The following is a 25,408-nucleotide window of genomic DNA, read 5'->3' on the forward strand; positions in this document are numbered from 1 at the left end:
GGTTCCCTCCGGGTACTCTGGCTTCCTCCCACCTCCAAAGACATGCACCTGGGGATAGGTTGACTGGCAACACTAAATTGGCCCTAGTGTGTGAATGTGAGTGTGAATGTTGTCTGTCTATCTGTGTTGGCCCCGTGATGAGGTGGCGACTTCTCCAGGGTGTACCCCGCCTACCGCCCAAATGCAGCTGAGATAGGCTCCAGCACCCCCCGCAACCCCGAAAGGGACAAGCGGTAGAAAATGCATGGATGGAACTGTGTGATTGATGCTGATGATGGGACAGCGTGGCCCTCAAGCTTCAGCTTGGAAAAACCCCTCTCTGCTTCAGCTACTGTCACTGGAAGAGTCAAACCAATTCTGAGTGCAGTCCACAGATTGGGGTAGATTTCTGCAAGCTCTTTGTCATGAATGAAAGTTAGCAGCTCACGCAAAGTCATGGACTTCGATCGGAGGTCAGGGAAGTTGGAAGAGAAGCTATAATAGATTTAGCTTACAGAATGCCATGTCAATATATATTAGAAGTTATTTAACATAGCATATAGAGTATAGCAATAAAACAATCCCACAATCAGGAAGTCTATGTGAATTTGCACATGGGTTGCAAACACATGGATCTGGACTAGGTTGTCTACGGGTGAAATTAGTTGCATGACATGATTCATTCTTAATATCTTCGTTCAGCAAAACTAAAAATCAAATACAGTCGTCTTCTGTGGCTAATAGCAACACAATAGCAAGAGGCTAATTAATAGCCTATAGCCTTCCGTCACTCATAGAAATCTGCATACCTTTATCTTTTGCCCGTTTCTCATCTTCTGCTTTTCTTCTTTTTCTAAACTTGAAACCCCTTTCTTTGGTCTTTTGATCCATGATGAAAAGAAAGACTCGACATCGTTTACTTTTTCATTTTGCCAACACCGTCCATTCGCCCGTCAATCAACTGGAGTCAAGTGAGCCATGTAGATGACTGCACAAACTCTTTTTTCCAAGTTATTTGGAAGCAGTTTATGTTGTGTGGCCTCACTGGCCTGGGATCACTCTATCACTGCCTGCCTCCCCCTTGCCTCTTCTGACACACACAACCTGTGTCACCATAAGCAGTAAATTGAGGTCTCAGTAGCCGTTTTTATACAGAGCACCAAGCAGCCAATTTGTTCGTACTTTTGGCAGTTCGGTTATCGTTTTTATGCAGAGGGCCGCAAATTGTGGGTCTGTTCTGGTGCGACGATTTTCCGTCTCGGATTCAATATAAAATCGAGGAGAAAATGTGCTGGCCCATGGGTGAGATGGGCGAAGGTGTTAACGACCTGCACCAGAGGTGACTTTTGGAAAAGAAGGGCTTTTACGCATCTGTTTTAGAAAGACGGGCTGACAAATTGCCGCCCTTACTTTGGAGAAAATGTGTCGCCTTCTCTATACAAAAAGGCGGTAGTCTAGAAAACTGGTGAGTTTCGTTTTTATTTATTCTTTTTTTATTTTTTTTATTTTTTATGTTTTGTGCATGCGCCTTCACATAGATTGCCACATGGGCGGTCACCCACATTGCCCATAGCAAAAACCGGCCCTGGGTTGGATATAACTTTATTGACCTGGGGAACTATGGTCGAAATAGCAGCAACATTACATGCAGTATACAGAGGATACTGGCAAGTACACAAACTTGTAGAAGTACACAAACATCATATTAAATAGGAAAGAGTAGACTTTCGATTACTTTCTGCTGTTAGGATTCATTGTTGTATGAAGCACACTGCAAAAACCAAAATCAAAGCAAGATTGACATTTAATATCACTAAGGCTGCATGGTGCCCTAGTAGTTAGCATGGCAGTTTTAAAGTTAGGAGTTCACAGGTTTGAATCTCTGCTGGAGCTTCCCTGTGTTCAGTTGCAGTTTATTTCGAACATGCATATGATACAATGTAATGCATCACATATTTCCAGTTGTTTCATTACAGCACGTCCGAAAAGGAGTAGAAAGAAGCAGACCTTATTTAATCCTACCCCTTTTCTTATCATAGCAATTTTATCCCATTTCCTTGTTCTTTGTTTGTAACAGAACAGGTAATAAATAAATAATATACCATAGTAAGTAAACAAATAATACATAAATAATCATTATCTAAAAAAAAAGGTTCAAGATCTTCATATTTGTTCTTCTTTGTACTTTGTGAACTTGTAGTTTGAACAGTCTCTTAAACTGAATCATGTTGGTGCTAGTGAGCAGTAGAGAATATGAAGTGATTTTTGGTCCAGAACATATTTTGCTTTATTCATTATTGACATGTTTCTTGCTACTTTATGTTGTATATTTTTACAAGAGATTTCCAGTTCATTTTATCATCTATTATTTCACCCAAAAATGTATTTATTTTACCCTTTCAATATCTACTCCGTCTATCTGTAATTGTGTTTGACTTTCCCTTCTACTGTTACCGAATAGCTATATTTTAGTTTTACTGAGATTCAAAATAGTCTGTTTTTGTCAAACCATCTTTTTAATTTGTTAATTTCTTTTGTTATTATTTGTATTAGCTTTTGTGTGTTCTCTCCTGAACCAAACACAGTTGTATCATCTGCAAATAATACGAACTTACTAACTAAGTCCTTTGTAACTTTACAAATGTTTGAAAAGATTGAACAATTTTGGTCCAAGTATTGATCCTTGAGGTACGCCACAAAATATTTTCAGCTCTGTAGATGTGTGTTTGCCTAGCTTCACGTATTGCTTCCTGTTGGTTAAGTAGCTTCTTACCCAGTTCAAGACCAACCCTTTGATTCCATACATTTCTAATTTGTTTATTAAGATATAGTGATTGCTTGTGTCAGAGGCACAAGCAATCATTATTATGTTAAATCCATAAACACTGCAGCAGCACATTTTTTACTATCTATTGCATTGGTAATCTCTTCCGTTATTTCAATTAATGCCATTGATGTTGAGATGTTAGCTCTGTATCCGTATTTGTTGTCTGTGAGTGTTTCATTTTTATTCATGAATTTGTCCGATCTGTTGTTAAACAGTTTTTCAATAATTTTAGAAAATTGTGGCAGTGGAGAAACAGGTCTGTAATTTGTAAACTGGTGTTTGTCACCAGTCTTATAAATTGGTACGACTTTTACTATTTTCATTTTATCTGGGAATGTGCCTGTTTGAAATGATAGGTTGCTGATAAATGTTAAAGGTTCTGAAATCTCTTCAATAACCTTTTTTATCGTTTCCATATCAATTGCGTTACGATCAGTTGAGGTCTTGAATTCACATTTTTTCACATTATAGATTATTTCCTCATTTGTCACACCTTCAAAGAACATAGAGTTGGGATTTCTGTCTATAATGTCATTCAAGTCCTCAACTGACTCGAGATCTGGAATCTTTTCCTCCAGATTTGGTCCAATGTTCACAAAATACCGATTGAAGATTTCAACTACTTCGTTTATATTGTCATTTTGTACATTTCCATCTGAGAAGAATTAGGGTAATCCTTCTTAGCACCATTTTTAATAATGATATTTAGGATGCTCCATGTTGCTCTCATATTTTTTTGTTCCGGTCCAATAATTGACTGTAATATTCTTTCCTCCGTGTTCGTAGTATGCCAGTTAGCTTGTTCTTAAAAGGTTTTGTACTTGTTTTCTACCTCTGTAGATATTTGTGTTATAAATGTTCTATATGTATTCTTCTTGTTGCCACCATTTTTTAATCCTTTTGTCATCCATGGTTGATATTGTTTCTTTTGCTTCTTACTAAGTTGTTTCAATGGACAGTGTTTGTCATAAAGCATCTCAAAAGGTATTAAAAAGAAATACCAAATCCATCCTCTACATCATTTTCACTGTATACATTGTCCCAACTTTGATCTCCAGATCATTCTTGAAAGCTGTCATACTTTGTTCTAGTTGTTATCACTTTGTAGTTTAAGTTCTTCATCACGTACACAGCTACTCCCCCTCCGTTCTCGTTGGTTATGTTGATATAATTTAATTCATATTGTTGCGTCGACAGCTCTTCCCAAGGAAGTCAAAGTCTGCTGTCCACTCCCAAGTTCTTTTAATGGCAAATAAGCTGATGTTAAATTGACCACCAAAAGCAGTAGTTGGTATTTCGTTGTTTATTGTCAAAGCTTTGGCAATAATGAGACTAGCCTTGCCCAAACTATCCCGATGCGTGGCTCTATCCGGTCTGCCCTCTTCTCCCTCTTCCTGTACTCTTCTCCCCTTTTGTTTTGTCTACCGCTTGCATTCCAGACGCTCCAAGGCCTCAAACACACAGTCAACCTTTTACTAAGCAGACAATTTGGAAAAGCACTAGCTGTTTTGTAATATGACTACGGAAGTAAAAAGTAACACAAAATATGGATATATGGAAAATATCTCGTTCCATCACTCCCCCTTTAAGATCTTCTAATAAGATCTTTTACTACTAGTTAAACACTTCTAAAGCACGCCCCACATTAAAGTAGGTGCTGTTTTTTTTTCTTTGAGCAAGCTAGCAATAAAAACAACAGCATATTTACATTGGAGATAGATGGAGGGAGTCCTCGTCACTGTCGTCATGGTCGGGGAAGGAAACCAACAATTCTCGAAAGTCTTAAAGTTACCACTTTGCTAGACCCCCTTTAGTGACACTTAGCTCAAGGGGCGATAAAGCAACCGCATGAGGCTATGATGGCCAAAAAAAAGCTCCGAATGGAGACCAAGACAGACTTAATTAGGTCAGTCCACCTGCCTAATGTGCTTAGAAGCCAATCTTTGAAGGGGTCAGAGAGAGAGTTCCCTAGACAGGGCCTGGAGGCCCTTTAAGGCCCTCTGAACTGAGCCATCGGGGGTAGTGTTGTTAGGAATGAAGGTACAGCATTGGTCACCAAACATTGCACACACTCCTTCTTTGTTGGCTAGGATGCGGTCAAGGCTATGCGGATCTGAACGGCCCTGAGGGAGGTCGGGGCAAGTTGTTCAGCAAGTCCCTCAACGGCGTCACGAGTCAGGTTGGTTAGTCTCAACGGCGGCGGGGAGTTAGAGAGGCCGCTGAAACAGGAGTTCCAAGGATGTTAATTTGGTGAGTGGGGTCACCAGTCTAACCATAGCACAAAGCCCAACGGCTGACGTCGGGATTCTAATGTACAATCTGTGCTTCCCACAACACCAGAATAAGTCAGCTCGTGCCTAAGGGCCTATCCTAGAGCCATCTATCAGTGTGGTGCACCAGTAACGGTTGATGTCACCCAATTTGTTGGGGGACGGAGAGGGTCCTGTAATTTGAAAATGCGTGTAATTGAGCTTTTGGGCCACAAAGGGAAGAAGTCGGGTGGTATTGTCAACAGAAGGGTACACATGTCAGTCAACTTAAAAGGGGCGGGGTAAGTGTGGGAAAAGGGACGTCCAGCGGAAGAAGCAACACAGTCACCCAGGTTTTGGCATCCACTTGAGCCACAGGTTGTCTGCACCCGCTCCTAAGGTCAAAGGTCAAAGTTACCAGGCCTTCGGTGGTGATGTCATTAGCACGCACGGATGTGAGCCTTTGAAACACCACCGAGGTGGGGTGGTACTTTAGGTGCTACAGAGGGTGTAGAGGTAGTTAACGCCCTCTCAAGGACATTAATTTTAATAATTCCTTTAGCGTCTGTATCAGTCAGGTCAAGCCCCAAAACAACATAAAAGGGACGATGGGCACAACTTACCAGAGTATGTTGTCTGCTTCCGACACCAATGGTTCAGGGTTGAGTCGTAACAAATATAGAGGTTATTACCACGGTAATAGTTATTGTGTCCCCCGTAATTAATCACACTGCACAGGTCAAAAAAATAAGTCTTGCTGTCCCCCCTAACCCAGTCTATTTCAAGTCCGCCGTATGTTCTAAGACACTTGTCAGTCACCGTCGTCGGGAAGGAAGGACTGAGGCACAAGAACAGTAGAACAAGCCTAAACACCAGTCCGTCAGGGAGTACTACTGCGTGTAACATCCTGCCTTTCGTCTATCAAAATCAGAGTAATTCAGGTAACGAAACGGGGATAAACATCAAACTTTTCACTTAATATAACGACACAGATAGTTATGCTGAAAACAAGTAAGAGAAATTGGATAACTTCGACTATAAAGGCTGGTCTCAAATAAGGATATACAATATAGAAGTTGAAAAGAGTAATGTAGGTAGAAAATCTCTCTCGTCTCCTGGGCTGAGGGGCAGATGTTGTGGCGATGTCATCAATGACATCCCCTGGTGATCTGTCAGGTTCTTCAGCTGTAGTGCAGAGGGAGAGGTGGTACCAGGTGTCCCCTCCACCAGCCAGTCGAAGGGCGTGGGACGTCCGTTCTACGACCTAGAAGGGACCAGTCCACCTGGGCTCCGTCCACCTGCGTTTGATGACTTTGATCTTGACCCTCTCAGCGGGCGGAAGGGAATCTGTACAGAAGAACTGGCACACAAATTCTGCAATTTTTTGTGTAAAATACCATTTTGGTTTTAAGCTGAGTCCTCCTTCCATGGGGGGCTGCTGGTCCTGTGAATGGCTGACCTGTATGCAGCTCATAGGGTGAAAAACTCAAAGGGCGGTAAAACAGTTTTATTCACGGACCTTCGAATGATCATTAACGCTAATTGCAACACGTCAATCCAATTAAATTTGGTCTGTGCACAGATTTTAGCCAATTAGTTTTTTATGTTCTGGTCCATCCTTTCAACCTTGCCTTGGGACTCAGGATGGTACCCCAAACCTGTGTTCTAGTCCGAAAGCCTTTTCGACCAAGGCTAAGTGAGTTTTTTTTTTTTTAATGGTTGCCGTTGTCTGACCTAATCTTTTTGGGGAAACCATGTCGGGGTACTAGGTCATCCACAAGTCATTTAATTACTGATATTGCATCCTCTTTTGGGGTTTTTGTTGCTTCCGGCCAACCACTGTGATTATCAACACAAGTCAGTACGTACCTTTTCCCTTGTACCGTATTGATCATATTAGTGAAATCAAAGACTATACATGGTTCACCCTCACCTCCTCCATATTCTAAATTTGATCTATTAAACTACTATCGATGTGTAAAATCGTTATTTTCAAATTAAAATTAGTTATAACTTCTTACCCGCGGTAAAAACGTTAAAACTATGGAATGTGTCAGAGTCGGATGATTGTCGATTTTGTTCCAAGGAGTCTGTATCCACCCTCACTCACCCCCTTCTGTTTCTGAAAAAAAAGGACTGTGTTAGTCATACTATCACTTTCAGAAACATCTAAGAAAAAGGTCAGCTAATAGTCAAGTAGCGGAGGACAGGTCATGTTTGAGGTCAATGATTGTCTCTTTAGCCTCTATGGTCCACTGGGGGGTGTTGTTAGGGTAGGGGACCCCTTAGCGATATCACAAATAACTCAAACTCGACTAAACCCTATCTTTTATGTAATTTATTCAATATGGTGAAAGTAACAAAATATGCTTATATTTATATTGTCACCAATACTAGAAAAATACTACCCTTATGGCGGATGCTTTAGCAATAGTATTTTGAATTTTTACCACACCTGGTGGCCCCAATAATTCATTAAGTCAAGCTCATGTTGAAGAAAGTTGAATGATGCAGACACGTTTGTTACTGAATACTTTCTATCAGACTTCTGTCTTGACGACTATGTGTACGTAATGAGCAACTATAATTATTTGATATGCTTAAATATGTAATGTGTCGTTTTAGCTCAGCTGTTGTGTAGCTGCTAGCTCCTCGTAGCCTACAGGTGTCTAAAGTGCAGCCCATAGTTATGTGTTTAACATAACCATGGGCTAAACCTAAACAATTGAAAATGTGGTATTTGGGTGTCGGTGTAATGTTTGGCAGCTACGCCGTGTCTTATCATTGGACCTAAGTTCTTTGGTTTTGTAGGCGAGACAGAGAGCAAGGGAACAATGTGGGACACTATTGTGTCCATCTTATACCATGCTAGCTGTTGCAAAGATAGGTCAACATGAGCAGCCACACCTTGAGTTCCAACATATATAAATAATCATAACATATGGCGAGTCGGGTGGCAGAACACACGGAAGCATCTCAGCCAGTCAGGGTTTTCACTGTTAGAGCAGTTGGATGTCAGCCATTCCTGTTGTTTCAGGCTGTGGTATGAGCTCATGGAGTAGTCTGGGTAGTGGTGTCGCAGCTGGGTGGTTCAGCCGTCAGGTAACACCAGGAATGTTCCTTCTTTGCGATTTGAATGTCAGGGTACAGTCTGTAAAGGAGGTCCAGCAATCTGAACCGGAAGTGGTTTGGTGACAGGTAACCTTCTTGTGACCCCAGCGAAGCCTTCGACCTTTAAAGAGGAAGCACACAGTTTTTTTGGTACCTCTGCATTCAGAATCGAATGGGTGGCTGATAAAATTGTCCGTTGACACTCATGTCCAGCAGGGGTCCCGTCGGTACTTCCTGCTGCGGCTCCTGATGTGGGCGTCCTCTTACACGCCTTCGTGTTCGTTTGTTGGCACGACGGAACCTTTCCTGTTCGGAAATGCTCGGACAGTCACGACTCCAGTGACCAGGCTGGTCACAGCCGAAACAGCGTCTACCCCAGACCGGCTTTGAAGCATCGTGTTGTCCACCACCCGAGTCCAACCGCACGTCTGTTGAGGATTCTTTCCTCCACCTGTTGGAACTCAAAAGCAAGGTCACCCACTGCTGAATATACCCTAGCTGATCTTTGACCTTTTGGTTCTTTTAACCTTTTATCTTCAGCGATCTGTAATTTAAGTAGTCGTTTCCTTGTTGCTCTGTCATTAGCCCTATTTTGCATGGGATAAATAAAATGTCCTGCCATATATTGTTTTTGGCACCTTGTATATCAGGGTTAACTTTGTCCAAAGTGTTTGGCCAAAGGTTCCCTCCCGGAGGTACAGGTGGGAAAGCAAGGTCAACAATGGCTTGCATGTATGCATCGGCAAGAAACTTATATTGTAGTATGTCCAAAGTGTTAATGTCATGTGTCAAAAATGTCTGCCGGAGAAAATGGTCAGACGTGTACAAGGGGTTAATTTTCGGAGGCAGGATTAATCTTAGAGGGGGCGTGTTAATACCTCCTTCTCTTGTCACTGGAGTAGGGGGCGGTGACTTAGTCAAAGTCTGGGCGGGTCGTTTGAATTGTCTTGCGCATGCGCGGCAGACAAAAAAACAATCAGTTCATTCTGTCATTAATCATCGTTTCTTTTGCTGCATTTCGTTTTTTCAACGTAATCCCCGTTTACTTTTATCATACGCCAAACTCTTAAATTCTCTCCCTGAGTGTTCCATTTTCACCAGCGCACACACACACACACACACACACACACACACACACACACACACACTCAGCAGCGCACACACACTCACACTCAGCAGCACACACACACACGAGCACGCGTAAGCACTCCCACTCACACACACTCACACTCAGCAGCACACACACACACGAGCACGCGTAAGCACTCCCACTCACACACACTCACACTCAGCAGCACACTCTCTGCGTTTCACTTTACCATAAAACTTCCAGTTACTTTTTTTTATTTATTTTTTATTTTATTTTACCAGACGTTTGAGTTCACGACTTTTCGAGTATTGTAAACTCCCTCTTAACCCTTTCAAGGAACGTTCTCCTTTTTTTTTCTCTTTTTTTTTCTTTTCTCTACCTGCTAGTTCCATTGTCGACAACCGTCCATTCAATTGATCATTGAACGGCAGCCAATCATCACATTTTGCCCCGCCACCATCACATTTCTGTTTGTCACACTCCAAGGCCATTGTGTCTATTTCTTTACGTTTTAGTGTCTTATCACACTGGGATCTATCAACCCGCTTCCTTACGTTTCAGTGTCTTATCTCACTGGGATCTATCAACCCGCTTCCTTACGTTTTAGTGTCTTATCACACTGGGATCTATCAACCCGCTTCCTTACGTTTTAGTGTCTTATCACACTGGGATCTATCAACCCGCTTCCTTACGTTTTAGTGTCTTATCACACTGGGATCTATCAACCCGCTTCCTTACGTTTTAGTGTCTTATCACACTGGGATCTATCAACCCGCTTCCTTACGTTTTAGTGTCTTATCACACTGGGATCTATCAACCCGCTTCCTTACGTTTTAGTGTCTTATCACACTGGGATCTATCAACCCGCTTCCTTACGTTTCAGTGTCTTATCTCACTGGGATCTATCAACCCGTTGCTCTTTTAGGCGGCGACCAACTACCCAGGGTGAGCCACACCCAACTATTAGTTCACTCGTCAATGAAACTGCCCGTCACGGTAATCGAGACACAATGCCGTGAGTTGACCACTTATTTACAATGTTAATGCAATGGCAGGCTCGGCAAAAATGCAATCAATCCATCAAAATCACAGCTCTGCGTCTGGGGTACAATATAGTGTTTGACTTACAGACTTCAGGACAGACTCCTAACGCAGATTTTATCTAAAAAGAAAGGTTCTGCTCACCTTGAATTGGCCAATTGAGTCTGTCCAGAAGATTGCAAGAAGTCATCGATCAACAGCGTGCCATCTCGGACGAAGCCCCCAAATTGTTGCGTCGACAGCTCTTCCTCCCAAGGAAGTCAAAGTCTGCTGTCCACTCCCAAGTTCTTTTAATGGCAAATAAGCTGATGTTAAATTGACCACCAAAAGCAGTAGTTGGTATTTCGTTGTTTATTGTCAAAGCTTTGGCAATAATGAGACCAGCCTTGCCCAAACTATCCCGATGCGTGGCTCTATCCGGTCTGCCCTCTTCTCCCTCTTCCTGTACTCTTCTCCCCTTTTGTTTTGTCTACCGCTTGCATTCCAGACGCTCCAAGGCCTCAAACACACAGTCAACCTTTTACTAAGCAGACAATTTGGAAAAGCACTAGCTGTTTTGTAATATGACTACGGAAGTAAAAAGTAACACAAAATATGGATATATGGAAAATATCTCGTTCCATCAATATCCTTCCAGGTCAAAATCCATTCCTTATTCAGGACCCATTTATGTTTCTGAAATAGCGATAACTTTGAAGGGTTTGTTGAATTTTTCCAAAAAATGCTTCACGTTGTTGTAGTTTGCATACAAACTTCTGCTGTTTAAATGAATAATCAACACTTTGTTGTCTATTTTAATGTTTGCGTTATATTGTTAATATGTATAATAAAAACAATAATTCCTGGTGTGAAAGAAAAACATTGTATCTGGATCTATATCTATATGTGGAGTCTCCTTGTGCTTGTATATAGGTTTGGTAGTCTGGCTTACTCCCACATTGCAAAAACATAAAACAACACGTTAATTGGAGTTCATAAATTGTCTATACGAGTGAATCTAAGTGTGAATTGTGTGATTGGCTGACGACTAGTACAGGTCAGAACATGGCGTCAGCTGGTATTGGCTCAAACCCACCCGTCTCCCTAATGAGGACAAACAGTATCAAAAACATATAAAAGTATTTATCTAACCATCTTCTTCTGCTTATCCGAGGTCTTGTTGCGGGGGCAGCAGCTTTAGCAAAGAAACCAAGACTTAAACCAGTTACTTTGTCCAGCTCCTCCCAGGGGATCCCAAGATGTTCCCAAGCTCAGCTATTAGACTTAGGGCCCGATCTATTAAGACCCAAATACCACATGCTAAACAGCGTGTGCAAACTATTAAATAATTATAAAATGTGTATACTACTATAGTGAGCGTCTTGCGTGTAATCTACTAGGCCTGTGTGTAAACTGCCCTATTTAAAAGGGATCTGTACTTTTTTCCCCTATCATTCACAATCCTTATGTGAGACAAGCACACCTGTTTATCATGTTTTTATGCATTCTAACTCATGGATACATGCTAGCAAAAGTCAGCTCACAATGGAGCCAATGGGAGTCGCTCTATTCCGCCTATAAAGCGCTCTAAAGAACATCCAAAAGTCTCCATCATCGTTTTATATACACACTGTACGTATATCAATCAATCAATCAATGTTTATTTATATAGCCCTAAATCACAAGTGTCTCAAAGGGCTGTACAAGCCACAACGACATCCTCGGTACAGAGCCCACATACGGGCAAGGAAAACTCACCCCAGTGGGACGTCAATGTGAATGACTATGAGAAACCTTGGAGAGGACCGCATATGTGGGTACCCCCCCCCCCCCCCCCTCTAGGGGAGACCGAAAGCAATGGATGTCGAGTGGTTCTGACATAATATTGTGAAAGTCCAACACATCAGCGAAAGTCCAGTCCATAGTGGGGCCAGCAGGAACCATCCCGAGTGGAGACGAGTCAGCAGCGTAGAGATGTCCCCATCTGATGAACAGGCTAGCGGCCCACCCCGGGTTTGGAGCAGAGTAGAAAAGAAAAGAAAAGAAACGGCAGATCAACTGGTCTAAAAAGGGAGTCTATTTAAAGGCTAGAGTATACAAATGAGTTTTAAGATGAGACTTAAATGCTTCTACTGAGGTAGCATCTCTAACTTTTACCGGGAGGGCATTCCATAGTATTGGAGCCCGAATAGAAAACGCTCTATAGCCCGCAGACTTTTTTGGGGCTCTGGGAATCACTAATAAGCCGGAGTTCTTTGAACGCAGATTTCTTGCCGGGACATATGGTACAATACAATCGGCAAGATAGGCAGGAGCTTGACCGTGTAGTATTTTATACGTAAGTAGTAAAACCTTAAAGTCGCATCTTAGGTGCACAGGAAGCCAGTGCAAGTGAGCCAGTATAGGCGTAATATGATCAAACTTTCTTGTTTTTGTCAAAAGTCTAGCAGCCGCATTTTGTACCATCTGTAATCTTTTAATGCTAGACATAGGGAGGCCCGAAAATAAAACGTTACAGTAATCGAGACGAGATGTAACGAACGCATGGATAATGATCTCAGCATCGCTTGTGGACAAAATGGGACGAATTTTAGCGATAATACGGAGATGAAAGAAGGCCGTTTTAGTAACACTCTTAATGTGCGACTCAAACGAGAGAGTTGGGTCGAAGATAATACCCAGATTCTTTACAGAGTCACCTTGTTTAATTGTTTGGTTGTCAAATGTTAAGGTGGTATTATTAAATAGATGTCGGTGTTGAGCAGGACCGATAATCAGCATTTCCGTTTTCTTAGCGTTGAGTTGCAAAAAGTTAGCGGACATCCATTGTTTAATTTCATTAAGACACGCCTCCAGCTGACTACAATCCGGCGTGTTGGTCAGCTTTAGGGGCATGTAGAGTTGGGTGTCATCAGCATAACAGTGAAAGCTAACACCGTATTTGCGTATGATGTCACCTAGCGGCAGCATGTAAATACTAAAGAGTGCAGGGCCAAGAACCGAACCCTGGGGAACTCCGCACGTTACCTTAACATAGTCCGAGGTCACATTGTTATGGGAGACACACTGCATCCTGTCAGTAAGATAAGAGTTAAACCAAGACAAGGCTAAATCTGTCATCCCAATACGCGTTTTGATACGCTCTAATAAAATATTATGATCAACAGTATCGAAAGCGGCGCTAAGATCAAGAAGCAGCAACATAGATGAAGCATCAGAATCCATCGTTAGCAATAGATCATTAGTCATTTTTGCGAGGGCTGTCTCCGTAGAGTGATTTGCCCTGAAACCGGATTGAAAAGGTTCACAGAGATTGTTAGACGCTAAGTGTTCATTTAGCTGCTGTGCTACAATTTTTTCGAGGATTTTCGAGATAAACGGAAGGTGGGACACCGGCCGGTAGTTTACCAGGAGATCAGGATCGAGGTTAGGTCTTTTGAGTAGAGGATGAATAACCGCTTTTTTTAATGCTAGGGGAACAGTGCCAGAGGAAAGTGATAAGTTTATAATATTTAACACTGATGGACCTAATAATACAAAAAGCTCCTTGATAAGTTTCCCAGGAATTGGGTCAAGTAAACATGTTGTTTGTTTTGTCCCATTTACACATTTTGACAATTCCTCCAATGTTATTTCATCAAAGAGAGAGAAACTATTTTGGAGGGCGGTATCCGTCGTATATACAGTCGTATCTGTGTTAATAGAACCCAGTTGTAGCTGAGATGCATTGTCTTTAATCTCTTTTCTGATGACTTCAATTTTCTTATTAAAGAAATTCATAAAGTCATCTGCTGAGTGGGTGGAGCTACTGGGAGAAGTCCCTTGTTGGGTTAGCGATGCTACTGTACTAAACAGAAATTTAGGATCATTTTTGTTGAGGTGGATGAGATTTGAGTAATATTTAGCTTTAGCTGAGGTAAGCATGCGTTTATAAGTTATTAAACTATCACACCATGCTTGATGGAAAACCTCAAGTTTAGTCGCACGCCATTTGCGTTCCAGCTTTCTACATGATAATTTCTAGGCTTTAGTTTCTTCTGTAAACCATGGGGTACGCCTTTTAGGGGCCCTTTTTAGCTTTAGCGGTGCTACAATATCAATGGTGTCGCGCAGGGCGTCGTTAAAGCTGTTAGTGAGGTTATCAATAGAGCCCACATAATTTGGGAATGGTGCCATTACCGAAAGCAGTAGGTCAGTAAGAGTCGTCGTTGTGGCAGCATTAATGTTGCGGCTGCTATAGTAGTTATTATTATTATTATTAGTTTGTAGTACTGTTGCACCACCCCTAGTAACTGGGCGGAAGTGGACACCATCCGATGCGGTGCAGCAAGCTACAGCAGCCCTGAGGCACAGAGACATCGTGGGAAAGGTCCAACAGGGAAGAGGAGGCTTTGGCCTGACTGCAAGAGAACCATCCTGGAAAAATGCTACAACATCAGAGCGGAGGACGCTGGTGGTGGAGGAGGTGCGTCGCCAGGAGGAGGTCTTAAGGAGTGCGAAGGCTGTCTCTCTCGCCAAACAGGGGCAATGGATGCAGTGGGAAGGAGTGGAGAGGAGAAAGATAAGCTGGAAGGAGCTATGGCAGATGGAAGCAAGTAAAATCAGCTTTATCATCAGAGCAACGTATGATGTGCTCCCATCACCAAAGAATCTCCATCAGTGGTATGGCGAGGATCCAATCTGTGCCCTCTGCCCAACTCCAGCAACCCTCAGACACATCATGACAGGATGTAAGACGAGCCTAACGCAGGGGAGATACACCTGGCGACACAACCAGGTCCTCAAGAGCTTGGCATCAGCCCTGGAGAGTATGCGTGGTGCCGTCAACTCCTTGCCACCAAGAGTATCCAATCCCATGAAGACAACAATGTTTGTCCGAGAGGGCGGGAAAACACCCAAACAGCTTTCCACCAAACCAGAAGCAGGACACCTATACAGGGCCCGCGACTGGAAGATGCTGGCAGACATCGGCAAACAACTGGTTTTCCCACCTGAGATTGCTTCTACCAACCTCAGGCCAGACTTGGTGCTCTGGTCCCCTTCGGTGAAGACTGCTTACGTCATAGAGCTCACAGTCCCATGGGAGAACTCTGTGGAGGAGGCCTATGAACGTAAGAAGCTGCGCTACTCAGAGCTAGCAGAAGAAGCGAGGCAGCGTGGCTGGAACACCAAAGTCTATCCAGTTGAAGTGGGATGCAGAGGATTTGTGGCGTCGTCTACCATCAGACTGCTGAGGGAACTCGGCAGCCACGGTCAGGCCCTGCGGAGGACCATCAGAGCAGTCTCAGAGGCAGCCGAAAGAAGCAGCCAGTGGATTTGGCTCAAGCGGAAGGACCCCAGTTGGGCCCCAAAAACAGCAGTATAACAGGGTGAATTTCAGGAACAGTTGAGCACGGGACACAAGCTGAGGACTGATCATCCTTCGGCGGGCCACCTTTGTGGAGGGTGTATAGTGTTTGAAGGCCGAAACACCCAATGATGCAAGGGCACACTACTGAAGATGTGTCGCTTGTCCAATTGTCCTGGAATTTAACCCTGACCAAGTCTCATATACAACTCACAAGAACACCCCACCCCCCACACCCCCACGTTGTCTGTCAACCACTCTCAACAACAAGGACATCTCGAGTGAGTACTCTCCACATTTGGCACAAGGGACTGTTCAACATCTCGTCCTGTGTTTTTTGATTCTGATCGTCTGGACACGTCCAGTGACGGCTGTGAAAGGACAGCTGACAACATGGGAAAGTCCATGTGACAGCTTGGAGAGACAGCTGACAGGAGGGAACAGACCCCACTGGGGCTGTCATGGGCTAGCTCCCCATGATGGCAGTCCCGAACGCTGATTCAGCTAATTGGAGACACCCGCAAAATGCTACGAAAAGTAAACAAAGGAAAATACCCCTAGAGCCTGCGAGAGCGGGGGCGCAAGATGGCTCATTGGCTGACAACACGGTTACTGACCTAGGAACGGAAATCACTATGAACAAGGAGAGCACAACACACGAGACAGCAACAACAGCAGTGGGACACAAGCTTCAGGTGTGCATCTGTGGTTGGAACAAAGTAACATCAACAACGGGCTTAAAGATCCATCAAGGGAGGAAAAGGTGCCTGAGAGAGCAGAGACAAGGGCCTCGCATTGATCAATACTTGTTACGAAGTAATCAGTCAAGTCAGTCGAGTGAAGCACAGCGACGGGACACAAACCAAAGTTCGCAGAGCATCAGCACCCCTGTATCTGAAGAAGGTAATACAAGCACAGACATGCTGGTGGAGGAGCCCGCACAACCACAAAGACCTCCAATGGAGAGAAAGATCAAAGGGCACAAACCTGGTGTAAAGTGGCCCAAATCTGTTGACAAGAAAGAATGGGAGACAATCAACAGGGACCTTACAGAAATCCTGGAGCAACAAACAGGCACAGCAGAGGGAAAGATCGAAAGGATGGGCGACATCATTTACAACTACGGACAAGAACGTTTTGGAGTGAGCAAAGGGAGAAGTGGAAAGAATCTACCACCGCCAGCTAAATCCAGGAGGCAGCAGGAGATCGACAGGCTTATCAGAGAGAGGAGGCAGATAAGAAAGCTATGGAAAAAAGCAGACGACGCTGAGAGGGAAGGTCTCATGCTACTCCAAGCAGACATCAAGAGCCGGCTAGCAACCTTGCGGAGAGCGGAAAACTTGAGGAAGCTTCGCAAGAAGAAAGAACACACAAGAACTCGTTTCTATAAAGACCCCTTCAAGTTTGTCAAAGACCTCTTCACAAAGGAAAAAAGCGGAACTTTGAAAACATCAAAGCAGGAACTGGAGCAACACCTGGAAAAGATTCACCACGACTCAAAAAGGCAGGAGCATATAGTCATCCCACCTGAAATCCCGCCAATTCAACCACCTGTATTCAACCTGGACACTAGCCCTCCGAAATGGAAAGAAGTAGAGAACACAGTCCGACGAGCAAGAGCAGCATCGGCTCCGGGACCTAACGGAGTACCATATAAGCTCTACAAGAACGCAACGGATGTACTACGCTTTCTGTGGAAACTCATGAGGGTAGTGTGGCAGAAGCAAGGAATACCCAAGGCTTGGCGAAGGGCTGGTGGTGTGCTAATACCTAAAGAAAAGGATGCATCGGAAATCAGCCAGTTCAGACCAATCTGTCTTCTCAATGTTGAGGGGAAAATCTTTTTCAGCGTGGTGTCTCAGAGGCTGTCCACATACCTGGTAAAGAACAAATACATTGATACAACTGTACAGAAAGCTGGAATTCCAGGATTCTCTGGCTGCCTAGAACATACAAGCATGATCTGGCATCAGATCCAAGCAGCCAAGAAGGATAAGAGAGATCTTCATGTAACCTTCCTCGACCTGGCCAATGCATTTGGCTCAGTTCCCCATGAACTTCTCTGGGAATCTTTTAGCTTCTTCCTTGTACCAGAACCCATCACCACACTGGTCAAGAACTACTTCCAAGACCTGCAGCTGTGCTTCACAACAGCCAACTTTACTACAACATGGCAGCGCTTGGAAGTAGGCATCATGGCAGGCTGCACAGTTTCACCCCTGATTTTCACAATGGCCATGGAAGTCATCATGAGGGCCTCAAGGTGGGTGGTGGGTGGTGAACGAACCAGGGCTGGGCTCCGTCTTCCACCTATCAGGGCTTACATGGACGACATGACAACACTAACCACTACTGCAGCATGCACTAAGCGTCTACTTGGAAAGCTGCAGGAGAACATCGAGTGGGCCCGAATGAAATTCAAGCCTAGTAAATCTCGAAGCATCTCCATAATCAAGGGGGTGCTGAGAGATACAAGGTTCTACATCGGCAAAGACCCTATTCCAACGGTGTCTGAGCAGCCTGTCAAAAGCCTGGGCAGATGGTACAATGCAAGCCTCAAGGACAAACAACAAATAGAACAACTAAGGCAAGAGATCGCGAAGAGCCTGGATAACATAGACAAGACTCTACTGCCAGGGAAACTGAAGCTTTGGTGCCTACAATTTGGACTCCTCCCCCGGACAATGTGGCCACTCACTGTGTATGAAGTTCCAGTAACCACTGTGGAGAAGATGGAGCGAACCATCACTTCATATGCAAAAAAGTGGCTTGGCATTCCACAATGTCTAAGTAACATCGGCCTCTACGGCAAAGGGATCCTGGAGCTACCTCTCACTAGTCTAACTGAGGAATACAAGTGTTCTAAAGTTAGACTCCAGATGACACTGAAGGACTCCAGAGACAAGACCATTAGTACTGTTGCACCACCCCTAGTAACTGGGCGGAAGTGGACACCATCCGATGCGGTGCAGCAAGCTACAGCAGCCCTGAGGCACAGAGACATCGTGGGAAAGGTCCAACAGGGAAGAGGAGGCTTTGGCCTGACTGCAAGAGAACCATCCTGGAAAAATGCTACAACATCAGAGCGGAGGACGCTGGTGGTGGAGGAGGTGCGTCGCCAGGAGGAGGTCTTAAGGAGTGCGAAGGCTGTCTCTCTCGCCAAACAGGGGCAATGGATGCAGTGGGAAGGAGTGGAGAGGAGAAAGATAAGCTGGAAGGAGCTATGGCAGATGGAAGCAAGTAAAATCAGCTTTATCATCAGAGCAACGTATGATGTGCTCCCATCACCAAAGAATCTCCATCAGTGGTATGGCGAGGATCCAATCTGTGCCCTCTGCCCAACTCCAGCAACCCTCAGACACATCATGACAGGATGTAAGACGAGCCTAACGCAGGGGAGATACACCTGGCGACACAACCAGGTCCTCAAGAGCTTGGCATCAGCCCTGGAGAGTATGCGTGGTGCCGTCAACTCCTTGCCACCAAGAGTATCCAATCCCATGAAGACAACAATGTTTGTCCGAGAGGGCGGGAAAACACCCAAACAGCTTTCCACCAAACCAGAAGCAGGACACCTATACAGGGCCCGCGACTGGAAGATGCTGGCAGACATCGGCAACCAACTGGTTTTCCCACCTGAGATTGCTTCTACCAACCTCAGGCCAGACTTGGTGCTCTGGTCCCCTTCGGTGAAGACTGCTTACGTCATAGAGCTCACAGTCCCATGGGAGAACTCTGTGGAGGAGGCCTATGAACGTAAGAAGCTGCGCTACTCAGAGCTAGCAGAAGAAGCGAGGCAGCGTGGCTGGAACACCAAAGTCTATCCAGTTGAAGTGGGATGCAGAGGATTTGTGGCGTCGTCTACCATCAGACTGCTGAGGGAACTCGGCAGCCACGGTCAGGCCCTGCGGAGGACCATCAGAGCAGTCTCAGAGGCAGCCGAAAGAAGCAGCCAGTGGATTTGGCTCAAGCGGAAGGACCCCAGTTGGGCCCCAAAAACAGCAGTATAACAGGGTGAATTTCAGGAACAGTTGAGCACGGGACACAAGCTGAGGACTGATCATCCTTCGGCGGGCCACCTTTGTGGAGGGTGTATAGTGTTTGAAGGCCGAAACACCCAATGATGCAAGGGCACACTACTGAAGATGTGTCGCTTGTCCAATTGTCCTGGAATTTAACCCTGACCAAGTCTCATATACAACTCACAAGAACACCCCACCCCCCACACCCCCACGTTGTCTGTCAACCACTCTCAACAACAAGGACATCTCGAGTGAGTACTCTCCACATTTGGCACAAGGGACTGTTCAACATCTCGTCCTGTGTTTTTTGATTCTGTTGACAATGAGTCAGAACTTCGAATTTTATAAGGTAATGATCGGACATTACTTTAGTGTACGGGAGTATCGTAACTTTAGAGGTGGTGACACCCCTGACAAGCACTAGATCTATCGTATTACCGTTGCGATGCGTGGGTTAATTTATTATTTGTGTAAGACCACAGCTATCAATTATAGTCTGGAGCGCCACGCATGGAGGGTCCGATGGGGTATTCATATGGATATTAAAGTCCTCCATTATGATTATATTGTCGGCGTGCGTCACTAGGTCAGCAACAAACTCTGAGAATTCACTGATGAAGTCCGAATAGGGTCCAGGGGGGCGGTAGATAACAGCCAGGTGGAGAGGCAGCGGTGTGACAAACCTCAAAGTGAGCACCTCAAACGAGTTATATTTATTATTTAGGTTAGGTGTAAGATTATAGTTTTCATTGTATATTAGTGCGACACCCCCTCCCCTTTTAAGAGGTCGGGCAACATGTGTATTGGTATAGCCAGGAGGAGATGCTTCATTTAGCGCAAAAAAATTGTCTGGTTTGAGCCAGGTCTCGGCGAGACCAACGACGTCAAGTTTGTTGTCTCTAATGACTTCATTAACTAATAACGTTTTGGAAGATAATGATCTTATGTTTAAAAAGCCCATATTATAGGTAGTGGGCTGTTTTGAGGATTGTTTGTTGAAATTATCCGAAGTAGCAATATTAATAATGTTGCGTTTATTATGCGTATTGCACTTTAAATAGTTTCGACCATATCTAGGAATTGATACGACGGGGATATTCAGATTGTTTGCTTGATGTTGCGATAAACTGAACGCATCATAGTTAGCTACCTCAGTACAATGTATGTCTGCCTCTGACACGGTCACAAAAGAAAAAACATTATGTGAGTTGTGTTTTATTCTAAGAGAATTGCTATGTGTGCAGGGATTATCCAGCCTGACGCCGGCTAGTTCTAGTTTAAATGGTTTCTTACCCGGAGACTCCACGCTTCTTTGGTTAGCTTTTCTCTTTGTTGTTAGCCCAGCTCGGCATCCCCGCTTCTGCTTCCGCTCGCACCGCTTATGTCGTCTCCATTGGCGGTCACCGCTAGCACTTGACTCCGCTGCTACCAAGGCCGCTCGATGTAGCCCACGAAGTATTCCCATGCTAGCGAGGAGGTCCACCGTACATGCATCTTTCAGTCTATAACGACCCGATCCATCCACATCCAGAATTGTCTGTCGGTCATATGTGATCACAGAGTGTTCACGCTTTGAGCCAGCCATGAAATTGACAGAAATGACGGGTGTTTTTTGCCAAATCGCTCTACACTCCCAAGAGCGTTAGCAAGCCGCTGCATTCCCATGCGCCGCCATTTTGTCATATCATATGTATCATATATGTAATGTAGTACCAGGCAGATTCATAATTACATGTAATCTTTACATATTTTGCTAATTTTAAGCATACGGTGGCATATTAATTTCACAGACGTATCACAACACTCGTGGTGGCATTGATGTCTGCTTTCAGTACATCAGGTGGGATGTTATCCTTCCCTGGTGCCCTGCCCAGGTTCAGTTTTTTGCTGGCTCACTTTATTTCCTCCTTAGTTATCCTACCTATGTGGCTCACAAATATATCATAATTTCTCCTTGCAGAGCTGAAAACTTCTCCGAGATGTTATCCCGCATGCAAGTGCGAAAGCATATCGAAAGACGTTTTTTTCACATAGGAGATATACTGTAATAGTATATTTCTTAAATGAGAAAACGGACAGGATTTTAAAAAAAGCCAGCAGACACCAAAAGGCATCAAGTAATTTGAACTAATCAACCCCTTAAGTCATCGAGCAACTATAAAATGATTAAATTATATTTGTTTCCCTGTTTCCCCAAGATGCAGATGGAAGTCTGGAAGCAGTGTGTAGGTAGGAAGAAATGATTTATTCCCATAAATCAGGCAAGAATACAAAAACAGAAACATGTGCATATTGCAGGGAAAGCTATGGCAAAGGCTAAACAAAAGAGCAAGAAGCAAGTTCAGTCAACGTAACTGTTGCATGTCGCAATTAAAACAGCCAGACACAGTGTGGCGAGAGGCAGGAATAAATAGCTCTCTGATTAGTGACCGGGAGCAGGTGAGCGTCCCGACCACCCATCAGAGGCAGGTGACAATAATCAGCATCCATGGCAACATGGATGTGTGACACAGAACTAAATCAACAACTAAGGAAATACTAAACAAAGCAAAACATGATCCGGGCAACGGATCATCACATAAATTGTTGACTAGATATATATGTCTAATATTTTTTATTTTTGACAGTCTAAATATGTGGACAAACACACGTGAATGAAAGATTATCTGTTCATTGTCTGTCTTTCCAGTGCACATTTCTCAGAGCCGTGGGATTTCAGCTGTGTTGAATAAAGACGCAAAATGGCGCCCACAGAGCAGTTTCAGCCATTATAGATCACATTACGCGTGCTGAATAATTAGTTTTTCATCTTCTCCTTGTGGATGTTCAGATATGAGCAGATATTTTGTATATACATGAAGACAGACATGCCTAATGCATTGCACTCCTTGCACTCTGCTCACTGTAGAGAAACAATTCTAAGCGAACAAGTTCAGTAGATCAGCTTTGCGTGCGCTATAAAGTTTGCACGTGTTTTAGTACACGCAAGGCCCATAGTCTTTCCAACGTGTCTTTGGTCTTCCCTGAGAAGTGCCCTGGGAGGCGTGTGCCATCTCATCTGGTATATACTGCTCTCTGAGCCACCACCTTACCCCAATATCATGAGAAACTAGCTCAGGTTTTATGGTCTTGGTAGGGTCTCCCAAAACAGATTAGTCTTTGGTGTGTGGCTTAAAAGACCCAGATGATGAAAGAAAGACAGATCCAGGTTTCCTTCTGCGGGACGCTGTTCACCTGTGTGGCCGGGCCTACACTTATGGGCCCTGGCCAGGCACACCCCAAAGAGGCAACATTTGTTTCCTCTCCAATCCATTATTGTCCATTGTATATTGTTCTCTTAGGGCAATGGTTGAGCTGGAGCTTATCCCAACTTCAGGCGCAGGGTGGAGTACAGCCAAAACAGGACACACATAGACAAACAACAATTTACACTCACATTATGGACACTTCAGAGTTTCCATTAAATTACATGTTTTTGGACACTGGCTCCAACAAACTGTGAGGCCAACATGCAAACAACTGGTCCACCACGCAACCTTTTTCTTAAGTAATATGTGCTAAAATCTCAGATAAAAAAGATCATATTTTTGGCCTTGATTTTCAGGTGTTTATTATTGCTTAGATTTCAGTTTGTCATGATCTCACGTGACAGTTATTATTGATTTCTTGAATTGTATTTTATTTTCTGTCCAGCACTTTTATTTTGTTTCTACTTCCTGTTTTCCTTTATTTTGCCACCATTTGTTTACTCTGGCTCTCTCACCTACTTCTTATGCCAGCCTTGTAATATTAATAATCCTTTATATTACCATGACCTGGACCCCGAATAGACCTTTAGCTGAGAGTGCTTGAAAATACTTAACTTGATGATGTGTCAAACGATCATGTAAAGAAACTTGCACATTGTCAGCCTGCCCTTTTGTTTAACATTTAACCTCCATTTGTGTGCCTGCAGCTTAATCAGGAGGCTCTGAAGGAGCATGAAGATAAAATGAGGTGTCTGTCAGCTGAAGTAAGGAAAGGTGTTAACGCCTGTGTCGGCCTTCACTTTCCTGAACTCATCGACCAGGCGGCCAACGATAAAGCAGAGGGTGCCAACTTCTATGGAGATGTCTTTTTGGGCTAGATTCTTCTTCAAGCTGACCCTTTTCTTTGGTTGAGCTCAGAAGTCAACATGTTTGTGGTGCCGTATATTTTTTCTGTATTAGGAGTTAATATGATGTGTTTCAGGTTTAGCATCACACATAGAGTTGGTCGTCATGACACACTTGCACTATTGTACTCACAAAACATGCATGTACACAACAAGGCATCAGGGCAATATTTTGTGAATTGACTTGTTGACAAACCAAACCTCTTTTTAGTTAACCCTTATATTGTATATTGGGGACTTTTTTGTCCTTTCAGGTTTATTTGTGCTTTATTTTTGGCCATAACGTTGGTTGTGTTACTCTGATTGGAACTACTTCTTCCCAAGGTTTTTTTTTCATGTTCAAGTTAATGGTTTTATTTTGATTTATTTCGGATATTAACGATACACTAAGAAATAATTGAATGTATGAAAATCATTTGGATTCATATTTTTTTCCAAAATTAAACCCTGAATTTAGAAAATGCATGATAAAAGTGTGTAGAGTTGTCCCTTGTTTACCGATGTTAATTGGTTCCAAACATGATCGCGATAAATTAATTTCCGCAAAGTAGAACTCGTGCGGAAGTCTTATATTTGCATAGGTTACCAACTTCTAAAGAAGTTTTTCAACATTATGAGAGCCCTCTTGATAAGAAACTACACCTTTTTAGTCACCTTCACATTCTTTCCATATATTCTTATATGGTAATGCTGTCTGAGGCTGAGCCAATCAGTGGCCACGACAGTGAACAGTGCGCTCTGATTGGCTTGGTCTCCTCTTGTGGCCAATATTATTGGTATTTTTTGTTTATTTAGCCAATTTTGACGACTGTAATGATTGTGCAGTTAAACAAATTGTAGTTGTAATGGTAGCCAAAGGAGACTTTTTTGGCCCATCATACTAAACTGCTATTAGGTTTGGAGTCTGACACAGTAAAAATAACAATAAAACTACGCATCAAAATTTGTTTTATTACTAATCTTATGTATATTCAGGCCTAATATTTACCCCAGTACCTTAGCAATTTAACATTTATATGGATGATAACTCATTTTATGCACAATTATCAACAACAAAAATACATAATTGGTTCAAATGGGCAATCAAAGGGTTAAAATAAAAATGAAAACATGACATTGTATTTAGGACTGAGGTTGATGATGATGATGATGATGATGATAGGAATATGATGTAAATCCAAATATTTTTATGTACTCGTAATTCCCAGAGGGCTTTACTGTCCTGGCGTCACTTGTGTCCCAGAGGGTTAAGTTACCCTAAAAAGTGTATAATTTACAATTACTAATTTACAGCAGATAGTAAAAATGTTGTGAATATTTGAGTGTCTGAATGCAGAACCACGACTAAGCGGGGACCTACTGTATGCCGAGGGCCAATAAAATAGAGGCCCTCGGACATCCCTGATTCAAGCAACGCATAGTGATAAAAAATGTTATTGATTGCTGAAATATGTTGTCAGAATAATCAGTGTGTTCACTTGAGGCAAACCCAATGACAAAAACTGATTCACATCTTTGACTATCTCATTCCAAACACTAACATTACACATCTCTCAAATGACACATGGCCAAATGACAGAAAAAGGTTACACGAGAGAATGAAATGCAGT

General features: G+C 43.4%; 1 protein-coding gene across 1 annotated transcript in view; it reads left to right on the forward strand.

Annotated features, from left to right (window-relative positions):
- The window catches only part of plcb2 (phospholipase C, beta 2), a 107,668-nt gene extending 83,924 nt beyond the window's left edge, over nucleotides 1-23,744 (forward strand). Inside the window, exon 30 of the mRNA XM_062041976.1 lies at nucleotides 23,601-23,744. The gene's annotated coding sequence lies outside the window, so the exon portion shown is untranslated. The remainder of the gene's footprint in view (nucleotides 1-23,600) is intronic.
- The last annotated feature ends 1,664 nt before the right edge of the window (nucleotides 23,745-25,408 follow it).

The sequence above is a fragment of the Entelurus aequoreus genome, linkage group LG03, assembly GCF_033978785.1.
Source record: "Entelurus aequoreus isolate RoL-2023_Sb linkage group LG03, RoL_Eaeq_v1.1, whole genome shotgun sequence".
NCBI classification, from domain to species: domain Eukaryota; kingdom Metazoa; phylum Chordata; class Actinopteri; order Syngnathiformes; family Syngnathidae; genus Entelurus; species Entelurus aequoreus.